The sequence below is a fragment of the Sander lucioperca genome, chromosome 2 (assembly GCF_008315115.2).
Source record: "Sander lucioperca isolate FBNREF2018 chromosome 2, SLUC_FBN_1.2, whole genome shotgun sequence".
Lineage (NCBI taxonomy): Eukaryota > Metazoa > Chordata > Actinopteri > Perciformes > Percidae > Sander > Sander lucioperca.
The window spans coordinates 35,857,066-35,869,092 of NC_050174.1; the positions used below are offsets into that span (position 1 = coordinate 35,857,066).

Genomic DNA, 12,027 nt, shown 5'->3' on the forward strand with positions numbered 1-12,027 from the left:
ACAAGAACTCAGCACAGGCTGTCATCTTCACGGGTCCCCCTTGAATATTTATAGTAATCCAGGTACACAGAGATAAGAATATTCTTTTCTTCATTGTCTTTGGCGTCTACAATGAAAATCCCCACACTACATATTAGTCTGTTGTGCATCAACTACTCTCCTCATATATTTCTCCATGTCTTCTGCTGACCTGATTCAACACTGACTTTGTTAATCTTTCAGTTTCTTTTGAAATACAAATGTAGCAAACACAATCAGAAGATCACTTTTACAGACCTGCTGCAAGCCTGGTTCCAACTCCAAGGTTGAGACACTTTGGGTTAGAATAAAAGGTCGACCTCTGTCTTGAATTTGTATTTGCATCAAAAGTCTAATTTACCAAAATTACACAATTTCTGAGTACATTTTACAATTGATGATACACTTGGGTTAGCTGCAGTTTTATGGCAGTGTGAAAGATTCTCCTGCAGGGGTCACTGTTTCATCACTAAATGCATGCATTTATGCAGCAGACCCTGTATTTTTTATTTTTTTTTTTACTTGCCACCAACTTTACAGAGCTTGATTCAAGGATAATACTACCATGATACATTCCTTATCACAATAGGAAAGTTGTATTTGTCTCATCTAATATGATGTTTTGCATCATATTAGCCTTTGTACAAACTTTGACAAAATACTTTTCTTGCTCTTTTATGGATCTTTTTATTAATTGGTAGACAGGTTACATTCCACAGGAGTAACTTTCCTTATTCATTCCCAAATACCTGACTACCATTGCCACCTGGTAGTTTCTGGTAGGCCACAAGTGTTTGCAGCGCACCAAATGCATGTTTTACATTTCTTCTGTAAGTGGTTTATATAATAGAGCTGTTTAAGAAACATGGCTGTTGATTCATATTATGCTCTCATATTATTTGTTTACAGAGTATAGGACATTCATTCTCGCACAGCTAATGCCTTGGAACAAATGTAGCCACACTTTTAAACATGTGGTCACCATTTCGCTAAAATAATTGAGCCATTAAGCTATTTGAGCTGCAGAGTTGTTAGTGCTCTGGTGATAAATGACACAGCTCTGATGCATTCTTTCCTCTGTGTTCATCTACAGTATGCGCTCAATCTGACCCAAAAGCTAAACCTAAACATACTTTGTTCTCACTTTGTGTGGTCCCCTGAGAACCAAAACATCATTACAATTTGGTGTCTGGATTTAGAAAATGTGAAAAGGCAGGGTCAAAAAAGCAGTCATTATGCATACCAGTAAGTATTAGAACAGTCTAATGGTGCTTGTGAACTGAGCAGAGCTGCGGTTACGTCATTGAAGAAAGTTCGATGTGTCACCTTTAAAAAGGTCTCACAAACTTTGATATTAAACCATTTCTGTGTGTCTCAGTGGGGTTGTGGTCACATAAATGAGCCTCTGACACCTGAAATATCCCAAATTTTGGAAATATTAAAGTAATACTCCACCTTAAATCTATCCTTTTGAGTATAAAAACCCTGTGTAGGCTTGAAAGGAAGTGGCAAAAACCTCAGGGAAAGCTAGTGAACTTTGAGTTAAGATTTTTTCTTCTTTTTTGTCAAAGTTGTAAAAAGTCATAATCCACTTGTCTTTTTTCCATCCGTGTCCTCAGTATGTTCCACACAGTCCGATTTTTGTAAAAATATGACTAAATACCAGGGGTTGATGCATAGACTGAATAAGTCAAGCCAGACGTCTCTATCGCCCCCTGGTGGCTGGCTGTAGTGTACGTCCTAAACCCCGCCTCTCGGATGGGACATGGGCCAAATTAAAGAATGAATCAACGTCAAATAAATGTTTCCCAAAGATGGTTTCTGTCATTTTAGGTAGTTCTGATCACGCTGATGTTTGTTCAAGTGTTCATTTTTCTGATAAGTTTGATTTTTATTAGTTATTTTATGCTAAAAAATGGGATGAAACGACATGATTGACAGCTGTGATTGACTCGCGATTGGTCAGGTGGGTGTATGGGCGGGTCTTCGATACCGCGGCTCCACCGCCTGATCATTACTGCGCAGACTCTGGCTCCAAAATTACAAGATGGCAGCGCCCCTATCCAGGATATTTTGGCTTCACTTTTGTACAGCAGGGGGGAAGTGGAGACGTGTCGGCCATCTTTATATACAGTCTAAATACCACCAATATCACAAGATAGTTCAAGAGTTTTTGGTGGTGTATCTCTTTGGCCAGAAAACATCCCAATAGCAGATTTTTCTTCTTTATGCGTAAAATGATCCTTTTAATTATTCAACACAAAATAACATTTCCTTAATTCATGAGAGATCGCATGGATACAAAAGTCACTTCTTTGCCTCATTTTTTTCCCTACAGTATACTAAAAATCAGTTTTAAATGAAGAATGAAAACAAGGATTCATTTTACGCTTTCACCTCAATGGAGGGTTTCACGTTCACGAGGGACGTCACGTTCTGGTAGGGCTGGGCGATATGACCTAAAAATAAAATCCCCAATTTTTTCCAAAAAAATCCGATTTAAGATTTAAATTGATTTTTTTCTCCCCCTACTTAAAATCAATCTGCAGATGACAAAGAAATTGTTCAAAACAAGTTTTAACTTTATTTTGTTTTGACTCACACACACACGCACACACATGGGGCATGTAAACCATTATGATTATTCATGCCAATTTTGTGGAAATATAAATTGGTTTGAGTGTTTTCCCTTTTTTTGGATGGGGGGTGCTATATATTCAACAACAAACAAACGGATGCGTGAGATAAAGCTGTTTTCACACATACAGGTAATTCACTTCTCGTTCCTCGCTAAAAGTTCAAATCATTTTAACGTTATTGCGCAACCTTGCCCCTATTTTCACCTGTTGCTGAGTAACGTACATTAACATCCCATGGTCTCTTGAATGTAGCATACCTATAGCAAGCTCCTTCGTAGTAACTAGCGGTAGAAACAAACGTCGAAGAGGAGCTCCGTGCTACAGAGCGGCGATTGCTAGTTGTTTAAGCCGCTACAGACCTCCGTCACAGCTCGGTCGTATCAGCGGCATTTAGTAGATGTGTTAAGCCGCAAAAGAGTTCCTCAACACCGCCTCTGGTGCCCCGCATGGTGGTCCTTTAGGTCAGCGGTAGCTGGTGGTTCAGTTATCCGAGAATAGGTGACTCTCAGCCGGGGACAGAGCACCGCGAGCTGCCGGTCATTTCGGCGGAGATTACGGATAAGTAAGTAATGAAACTACTAGTTAAGAAAAGAATTAATGTTAGTCCCTGTCGCTGCCATGTTGTTTGTGTATCTCTATGGCAAACGCGCGGTGCGAGGGCTGAGCCCGTTCGGAGCTAGAGGGGAGCGTCGGCGGATGTTAAGGAGAAAATCGACGTTAATTACACATTCGAGTTAATCGATAAAATCGATTTATCGCCCAGCCCTACGTTCTGAGCGGTAACCTGGATGCGCGGCCATATTGGAGGCACTCGGTGTAAACAATGGAGTAATGTAGTATTGTGCACTTTGGATACTTTAATACTTTATGTCTAAACAACAGAAAAGCTCATTAAAACGTGTCCAAGATGCAAAGGCATGGAAGGACTTGGACCACAAAAAAGGTGCGATATTTTGAGAAATTACAGTTTACTGGCGGTGCAGATCCCTACAAGTTGGCTCCCTCTTCTTGGATCCGTGGCGGTCCGGTGATTCTTCCTTCAGTTGCATATCCCAATATAGTCAACTACCTGGTTTTCTCGCCGAGCCCATACACAGCGGAAGACCTTAAATCCTACAAAAGTTTGGAGGCTTATAACCAGATGGTGTGTGGATGGGTGAGGGAGACGCAGTACCAAGTCATTAACGACCAATGTGTTGTGAAGGCCAAAGTAAGTAATGCAATAACGTCTTTAATCAACCTAACCTTAACTGTATGATATCATTGCGATACTCAAGGTGTAGCCAAGTGACTCTCAATAGTTTTTTTTTCATTTCAAAGACCAAACAAGACAGATTTTTCCCTCGTAGATCCTGGTTGAGCTTTGCCAACCACAAGCGCCTCCTTTCCTCTGATAACTTCTGGCATTCCTCTCCCTGGTTTTTAATAACTTTTGGAAGTCGATAATATTCCAAATGTTTTTCTCGGTCTGACCTATTGGTACAACCTAAAACACGGCGATAATTAACCATTTTCCTTGAGGCCGTTCGGGATCTACTACAGTGCCTGTGCTTTGTTGTGATGCGGAGTACCTCCAACATGGCGACTTCTGGTCTGATGACGCGTCGTGAAAACCCTCTATGCCTGCCTGAAGATTGAGTCGGTCCTGAAAATACTGCAAGCTCAAAACCATTTATGCTCCTTAAGAAAACTACTTACCATTTATGACACAGCCTGACCTTTATTTTTCCTCAATTCCACGTAGCTGTCTCATCTAGATGGCCTTTTGGCTGAAAATGACCATACATTATCTTTCCATTGTTCCTCAGTTAATGTCATACAGAATGTTGTTCATTGTCTATCACAACTGGGTGTCGCAGCTAATTGTTCAAATTTATCCACTCTAGGATGGTGACTTTAGTGAATATTGTTGGCTCGGGCAATACATTAAAATGTTACTTTCCCCTCATTGTAAGTTGATCTTTAATGTTCATACATGCAGAACTGCATTGCACAAGAAACATATGGCATGTCAATACTTACTGCAAATAATCAAAGACACTCTAGCCAGCATCCAAGGTTTGATTAGATATTCCATGAAGCTTGCTGAAAACAGAACATAGTGGTCACGTAGAGATGTCTGTGAACATTAAATCGCAATCAAAGCAGCTGGATCTCAGTTCCTGATAGATAGTTTATTTTTGAAAAACAAATCAGACACGTTTGTTAGAGACATGAACTGTCAGATTCCTTCCTCTCTGCTGGCTTGTTTTGGCATTCATTACTATTTTAGAATAGCTGATTATTAGACTTCTGGAGTGTGTGAGACAGAGCTGGATTGCCCTTTTTCACTGCAGTAGCAGACACACTACGCATCTGGATCTCATCCCCCTTGCAAGGGAAAGCCAATCACCACATACCTGAGCAAACACTCTTGACTTTCTTTCGGCAATGGAGAAGTTCCAGCCTTAATTATTGCGCCCATTTGTCAGAAGTGTAAAGATTTTCATAAGTATAGTCCAAACTCTGACATTATATAGATATCCTGGACTCTGGAAGCTGAGCAGGCACATTTTGAAAGAAATTTGGCTCACTAAAGAATAGTGACACTGTGCAGTAAAGTGCACCATGAGTACAAAGGGAAACATTTTAGAGGAATAAGATGATCACTTCCTTTAGTCAATAGCCTGGTGCAGGTCATGGTTCACATCATAAAGACAGAGCGCATTTAACTCTTGCCCCCACTGGAGGGGAAAACAACTCTCTGCTTTCCATTGACTCTATATTGATACATGTTTCCTCCTCCAGTCTGTCTGCTAGCAAACAACAGAAAAATGGTGTGAAAGCTGTTGTGTGACGGGATGCACTAGAACCCATAACTGAAGTTTTTAAAAGCTGGCTAACCGAGAAACTGACTTTTTAGGAAGACAAAAGTGGATACAGACGTGAGGAATCAGCAGGAAGAATGGTAAGACACTCTAATGGCGTTTTTCCACTGCTAGCACCAGCTCTACTCGGCTCGACTCGACTCGGCCGCGGTGGCCCGTCCTCCTTTTTCCATTGCAGATTTAGCAGGCTACCGCCGCATGCGTGAGGTGAACTTGGCTGGTCGTCATAGCGGCGCCGCAGTAAACTGCCGTGACCTAACGTGACACACACACACACACACAATGAAGCTGGAGGCTGGAGCCTATATATTCATATATATACATTCATGGAACCTTCCAGCGTCAGGGGACATGGCTGGGGCCTGTTACCTGTGTGTGCAGTGACGGAGTGGGAACAAAAAACGGCCCTGGCATTTCCACCCACCAGTGGCCCACTGTTGGGGGGGGGGGGGGTAGAAAGAACTTTTGACGCACGAAAGAACACGCACTTTTGATAGCCCCAGTAATGGTGAACGCAAACTCCCATGCTATAAACAACTGCACCAAAACATAGACATATATATATATATAAAAAAAAAAAAGAATAAATCTGAAGTAGCCAAACTTACTGTACCTACACTCCCTCCTGCAGCATTGGTCTCCATCTCTGTTGCTTCAGGTAGGCTAATCCACATTCATACCCACAGCAGGCTTGTTGTTCTGTGTTGGTCAGTTCCATAGATTCGTTATCCATGTCTATCTCTTCATCCTCCTCTTGCTCGTTTTGTTCTTCCTCTTCCTCATATTCCTCACTGTCCTGTCTTTCTCCCTGGTGTGCTGGCTCAGATGTGTTGCTAACATGCTGGTAGTATTAGCGCTAATGCTAGCTGAAGCTGCACTTGATTTTAAAAACAAATCAGTCAGTTTGCAGCATTTTTCAACGTCAGCCAATAGTGCTCTCTTATATTTCTCTCCCTTTTTCTCTGCCCCCCCCCCCCCCTTGTGTCGCTTGATGCCTCGATTAATTTTTTTGTCAACAGTATAGCTTCCAACTTCCAACATCTGATCTGAATAAGTAATTTTGCTACAAAATAATAGAGACTAATGTAAAAGTTTGTGACTGTAGAGGGTAACCATGACTGTGATATCGAGAGACTCATATGTAGTATATATACTGATCAGATACGTTATTACAAGGTGTGAAGGATTTCGGTAAATTTGGTTGTCGTTTGGCCAAAGAACTTTATTATTGATGCTTGAAAGGGGGCCGAGAGAAATTATATGGGCTGCTGTTTACAATTAAGTGGCCGCATGGCTGTGACAATCATGCGGCTCTCTGATTGACCGGATCTGCCCAAATGCCAGATTACCAGTCTGTCACTGTGTGTGTGTGTGTGTGTGTGTGTGTGTGTGTGTGTGTGTGTGTGTGTGTGCGCGCACGCATGCATGCTTTTAACAGAATTCTCCCAGCTTATTCCCCGCACCGAATCCAATATAGAAAAGGAAACACAGAGAGGAACAGTGCAGAAAATTGAAAGTGAATTTACTTTTTGCATTTCAAGGTTGGCAATGATGCCTATGAGCTTCCTGCAATGCCTCTTCATCAGTCAACACAAGCTAGTTCCTTTTTTTCATTCCTACTTAAAGTGCTAATGCAATAGAAAGTGTCTTTCAAAACCCTGGATGATAGATGAATCTCTTCACTCAATACATACTGCTAGTGAGGCATTCATTGGTTTCTATTCAGAATCTTTTGAGGCTGAATTCTAAACCTAATGGCATTAGGGCCAGAGTTGCCATTGGAAACACCAAGGTTATGTCCTTTGTGGGGTATAGAAAGTTTAATGGTCCAATTAAAAACTTTTAAACGTACACATGAAAGGTATTTTATAAGTTAAAAGACAGCTGGCTCACGTAACAAAACATAATAATGAGCACAACACCAGGGTAGATGTTTACTGCATCAAGGTTAATTGAAATAAATGAACAGTTCTACCCATCTGTACTGTGAAATCCTGGCTGCAGCCCTGTCTGACACACAGTGGCCAGCAGGCAGGAAAACATGTGTTAACAGCAATACAGATAGGTCAGTCAATCCACTTGACACGCACGAATTTAGAGGAGGAAAGCTATGCAGACACCATGTTGTGAGACAAACAGCACCTACCCCAGAGCCACCCTGACGACGGCTCCTGAATTCAATTCTGTGTGTTTGTGTGTCAACGACAGCGCACAGAGACACCTGCTCTATAGCAAAGTATGATATGCACGCATAGTGTTTGTGGCACTGGGACGTGCTTCTTCTCACAGGTCTGTGATGACTGGCAGCTATTCTGTCAGCCACAGACAATGCAGTAGCAGCTTTTGAATTAGTCCTCTGGTTGCAGTGGCAGCAGGTGTGCTGACTGGGATTGGGTGGTGTTGACGGCCCGTGGTGACAAACAGCCGACCTGTCTGGAACATTCACGCTATCTGATGGAACTCGTGGCAGCTGCTACAACAGTATATTTTGTGGGAGGGTAAAACAAATCTAATCAAATCTGGGACCCTTGATGGAGTCTGAATGTGTACAGGATGAACATGTGTTTGTGTTAGCCTTGAGATAGGCTGCTGACCCATCTGGGCTTTAACCATAGACTGTAGAAAATAATGGACGAGGCATTCGGGTCTGAAAAGTGAAGCCAAAGCTGAATTGCCTTAACCCTGCGTTCTATCTAATTTCCAGGAGAGGGAGATTCCACTGGCTCCAAAAAGAAGTCTGTTTCTAGAGAAGTCTTTGAGAAAATGAGCCTACATCTCACTTGTTTTATTACCTAAACCCAGTAAACATTTCATAATGAGGTAACACTTTACAATAAGGTACACAAAAAAATAGGTAGTTACTGTTTTTGAAAGGGTAGTTACTGTTTTTCAGAAGGGTAGTTACCCTTTTTCAGAAGGGTAACGAATGATTAGTTACCCTTTTTCAAAAAGGTAGTTACCCTTTTTCAGAAGGGTAACGAATGATTAGTTACCCTTCTGAAAAAGGGTAACTACCCTTCTGAAAAACAGTAACTACCCTTTCAAAAACAGTAACTACCTATTTTTTTGTGTACCTTATTGTAAAGTGTTACCCCCCATTTATTTTAAAATAGACGATAAAGCAGGGGAAGCTTTAGGATCTGTCAATCAGGACAGAGGCTTAGCAATGCTAACCACGCTAACACTGTGGACATTCAAATAGACCTCAACTTGTTTTTGGGTGTTGTCCGTGTTTTTATCTTAAACTTTGACCTTCTCTCTGTGTGTTTTCACTTCATCAGAGTTAATTGAAAGATTTTGTTAGCTTAAAAATGTCTTGGTTAGCGTTCTGCCAAGCTAGCTTGCTACCCTTAGCGTAAAATAAGGGAAAGTCTGCCAATTTTCCGTTCTGCCGTACATGCAGATAAATGGCGCCTTTACCCGCCCGTAAATCTCTGCCGGATAACTTGCTTCAGAAGGGTTGAAAACGTGACGTCTCTTTCGCCATGCAAGTCAAAGGTAAAAAGTATTTTAAGGCCAGAGGGCATCACATGACGGCCTGTGTGTGTTGCAATTCCACAATTTTGCTGCTATGTTCAGTTTGCCTCAATGCCCGGCGCACTTTCTGGGGGCCTGCTTCAAAATAGCAGTCCATAAACCAAATTGGTGAACGTATTGACTGCTGCTACAACCTTTATTTTTTACAGTATAAGCTTTCAACCCAGTGTATGCTGTGTTTACTGACTTTTAACTGTCAAAAAACACCAACATACCGCAAGTCTATATCCTCGACGTTCCACTTCCGGGATTTCTCGTGTGCCGCGGGAAATTCTGCCGTTTGCATTATTTTCCCTGGCGTCGGTTTCCTTTAGTTTTCTTTGTGTTGGCATTCTAAACTCCAGTGGATTTGTGAGGACTATGGTTAACTGCTCCTCAGATCTCTGCAGGGTAAATCCAGACAGCTAGCTAGACTATCTGTCCAATCTGAGTTTTCTGTTGCACGACCAAAACAACTTTTGAACGCATACGTTCCACCCAAATCAAGTTCCTTCCCGAGGATATTTTGCAGCGGCACCGTGGCTCCGTGCGTAGCTTAGCGCTGCCCAAGACGATTGTGATTGGTTTAAAAAAATGCCAATAAACCAGAGCACGTTTTTCACCCATCCCAGAATGCTGTGTGGACTAACCAGACCCTCCTCCGCAGCGCTTTTTAAGAAGGTCTGGCAGAGTGAGACTAACATACCGCTAACATAAAATGCCATTATCATTTCTATCTATAATCTTTACATTGATAACATAAAAAAAATGTTTTAAGCGTTCCTCTCATAACTTTTGAAAAATCTAAGGGTCTCCTCACCTCATTAGCATGTCTTATCGGCCCACCCTGCCATAAGTAATCAGTGAAGATCAGTTAAGGCAGGAAGAGTGAGGGACGAAGGGAAGAGGGGATGGGTAAACTTCCTGTGGAATGTGCCTCTTTTTTTCCAACAAAGGGTGGAGTGCTTCTCACAGACAGAAGAGGGGAGCATTTTCTTTTTTGAAATCATTTGTGGTCACAGTACACTAAGCAAGAATACTTCCCTGCGTTGGTAAACAGAGACGGTACTTTCTGAAGATAAGACTTCTTTTTTTTTTTTTTTCAGGAATGAGGAAATGGCCTTGTGATGTCGAAGCCTTGAGTGAGTCAGAGTACATTTAACTCGTTTGTAACATTTGTACTCGTTTGTACATGTATTTATAAAACATTCAAATGGTCAGGCTTGGCTGCCAGCTGAAGCGACAGATCAATGACAAGCATGTCTCAAATTGTGAAGCCTTTAAATGCAAATTTATCATCGGTCAGAGCAAAATAGAATATCTATGATCATGCTGCCTAATATGATCTTAAGTAATAAACTTTAGATCAGTAAAATCGACATTATACTTTGGCTGCAACTCAAACCACAAATTACAGATTGATTTAAAACAAAATCACAGAGCAACCAATCTCTGTTTGCATCTCTGACTTATTTTTAACTGTTGCAATCCTTAAAAAAACAATATAATGAAGCATATTCCCCAGCGTTGAATTGCCTAACGTTTGTTTTGGTTTTCGATGTCTTATCAGAGGGGATTTCTGAGCAAACGCAGCGAGAAACTGCAGTCCATCTCTGTGATAACAGATTCTCTCCGAGTTTATAGATGACCCTGGGATCACCGTCCCGACAGGGGAAAGCAGAGGCCATTTCAATCTCTATCTGTAGCAGCTTTCTCATATACACGTTTAAATCTCTGCATCCATTGAGAAATCACCACAGTGAATCAACTGAATGTGGCTTAATACCACGGTCGAATCATCGTTAATCATTAATAACAGATGTACGTGTGCATGTGTGCCGTTGGAACCTGGAGATGCAATACATAACATTCAATGTTTCAGCACCGATTATGTCTTGCATAAGTGGTTTGGGAAATAATAATTATCACTTTGACTTCAACTTTTTTGTGTGGATGATTCCATTACTATAGCCTGTTGTCCCTGTTGGTCTGCCTCTGTAGGATACCAGACCTGTATTCCTTTTCAAATTCAGGGATTTAGATTTTATTTTGTCACTTATTCCCCAATTTTTTTTTAATTTTAAACAGTCTTTCTGCTGAACTGTTTGTTACATCTTGGATCATCATTGCTATCTAAACAGGCAGCTAGAAATGAATTTCCTGTGAAAATACAATGGACTGAAACTGTACAAGCAGTGGACAGCAGCAAATCGGTTTTAAAAATGTATTGTTTCTGGAAGCACTGCTTATGTCTTTGGTTTAGTGGTGCTGTTTCTTCACTTCACGATTATGTCTTTAGTGGTTTGGGAAATTATAATTAGCACTGTTTTAATATTCCAGATTGAATTTCATTATTTTTTTTAATCATCAGATTATGTGGGTGCAAACCAATTGAATTAACTTCAGTAATTCCTCACAGATGATGCCAATGCTGTAATTATTTTTACGCAATGACAAAAAAAAACAGAAAATGTCAGCCGTGCTGATTATAACAGATGCGTACGGCTCAGATGTGGTCAATCTTGAGTGGAAAGTTATCGCTGTATTTAGACACCACCTTCTGTAGATGGAAATAAAGCTGCTGGTTCCCCAGAGTCACTGGAACAGATATCCGTAGCGCTTTCATCCTGCAGGACCTCCTGGCACAACGGACTGCATTCATCAAATGTACAACAAACCCCTGGTGGATTGTAGTACCACGCTAATGAGTAGTCGGCGGAGTCCTTGGGCCCGACCTTAAGCTCCCTGGAGGCCACTACAGCAGCAAAATGCATATGATGGCACCACCACAACACATGGATGGTTTCATTATTTCCATGCGTGACGCGGCTGGTTTGGAAAATCAGCTGTCGTACAATCATCTTTCAGTGGATGACAAGAAGATATTCTGCATACTGTTTAAGTTCCTATCAACGTTTTTATCAAGTTTCTATCATAATAAATGTTAGAAGATGATATCTCTGCAACATTGATTCTACTCTCTTACT

The 12,027-nt window shown here is 41.3% G+C and overlaps 1 long non-coding RNA gene across 1 annotated transcript; it reads right to left on the reverse strand.

Annotated features, from left to right (window-relative positions):
• Positions 1-213: 213 nt before the first annotated feature.
• LOC118496467 lies at positions 214-11,106 on the reverse strand. The gene is made up of 3 exons (XR_004899042.1): positions 10,982-11,106; positions 391-395; positions 214-225 (listed from the first exon to the last, which is right to left on the reverse strand). It is a non-coding gene; the product is annotated as an uncharacterized LOC118496467 (long non-coding RNA).
• Between the last annotated feature and the right edge of the window lie 921 nt (positions 11,107-12,027).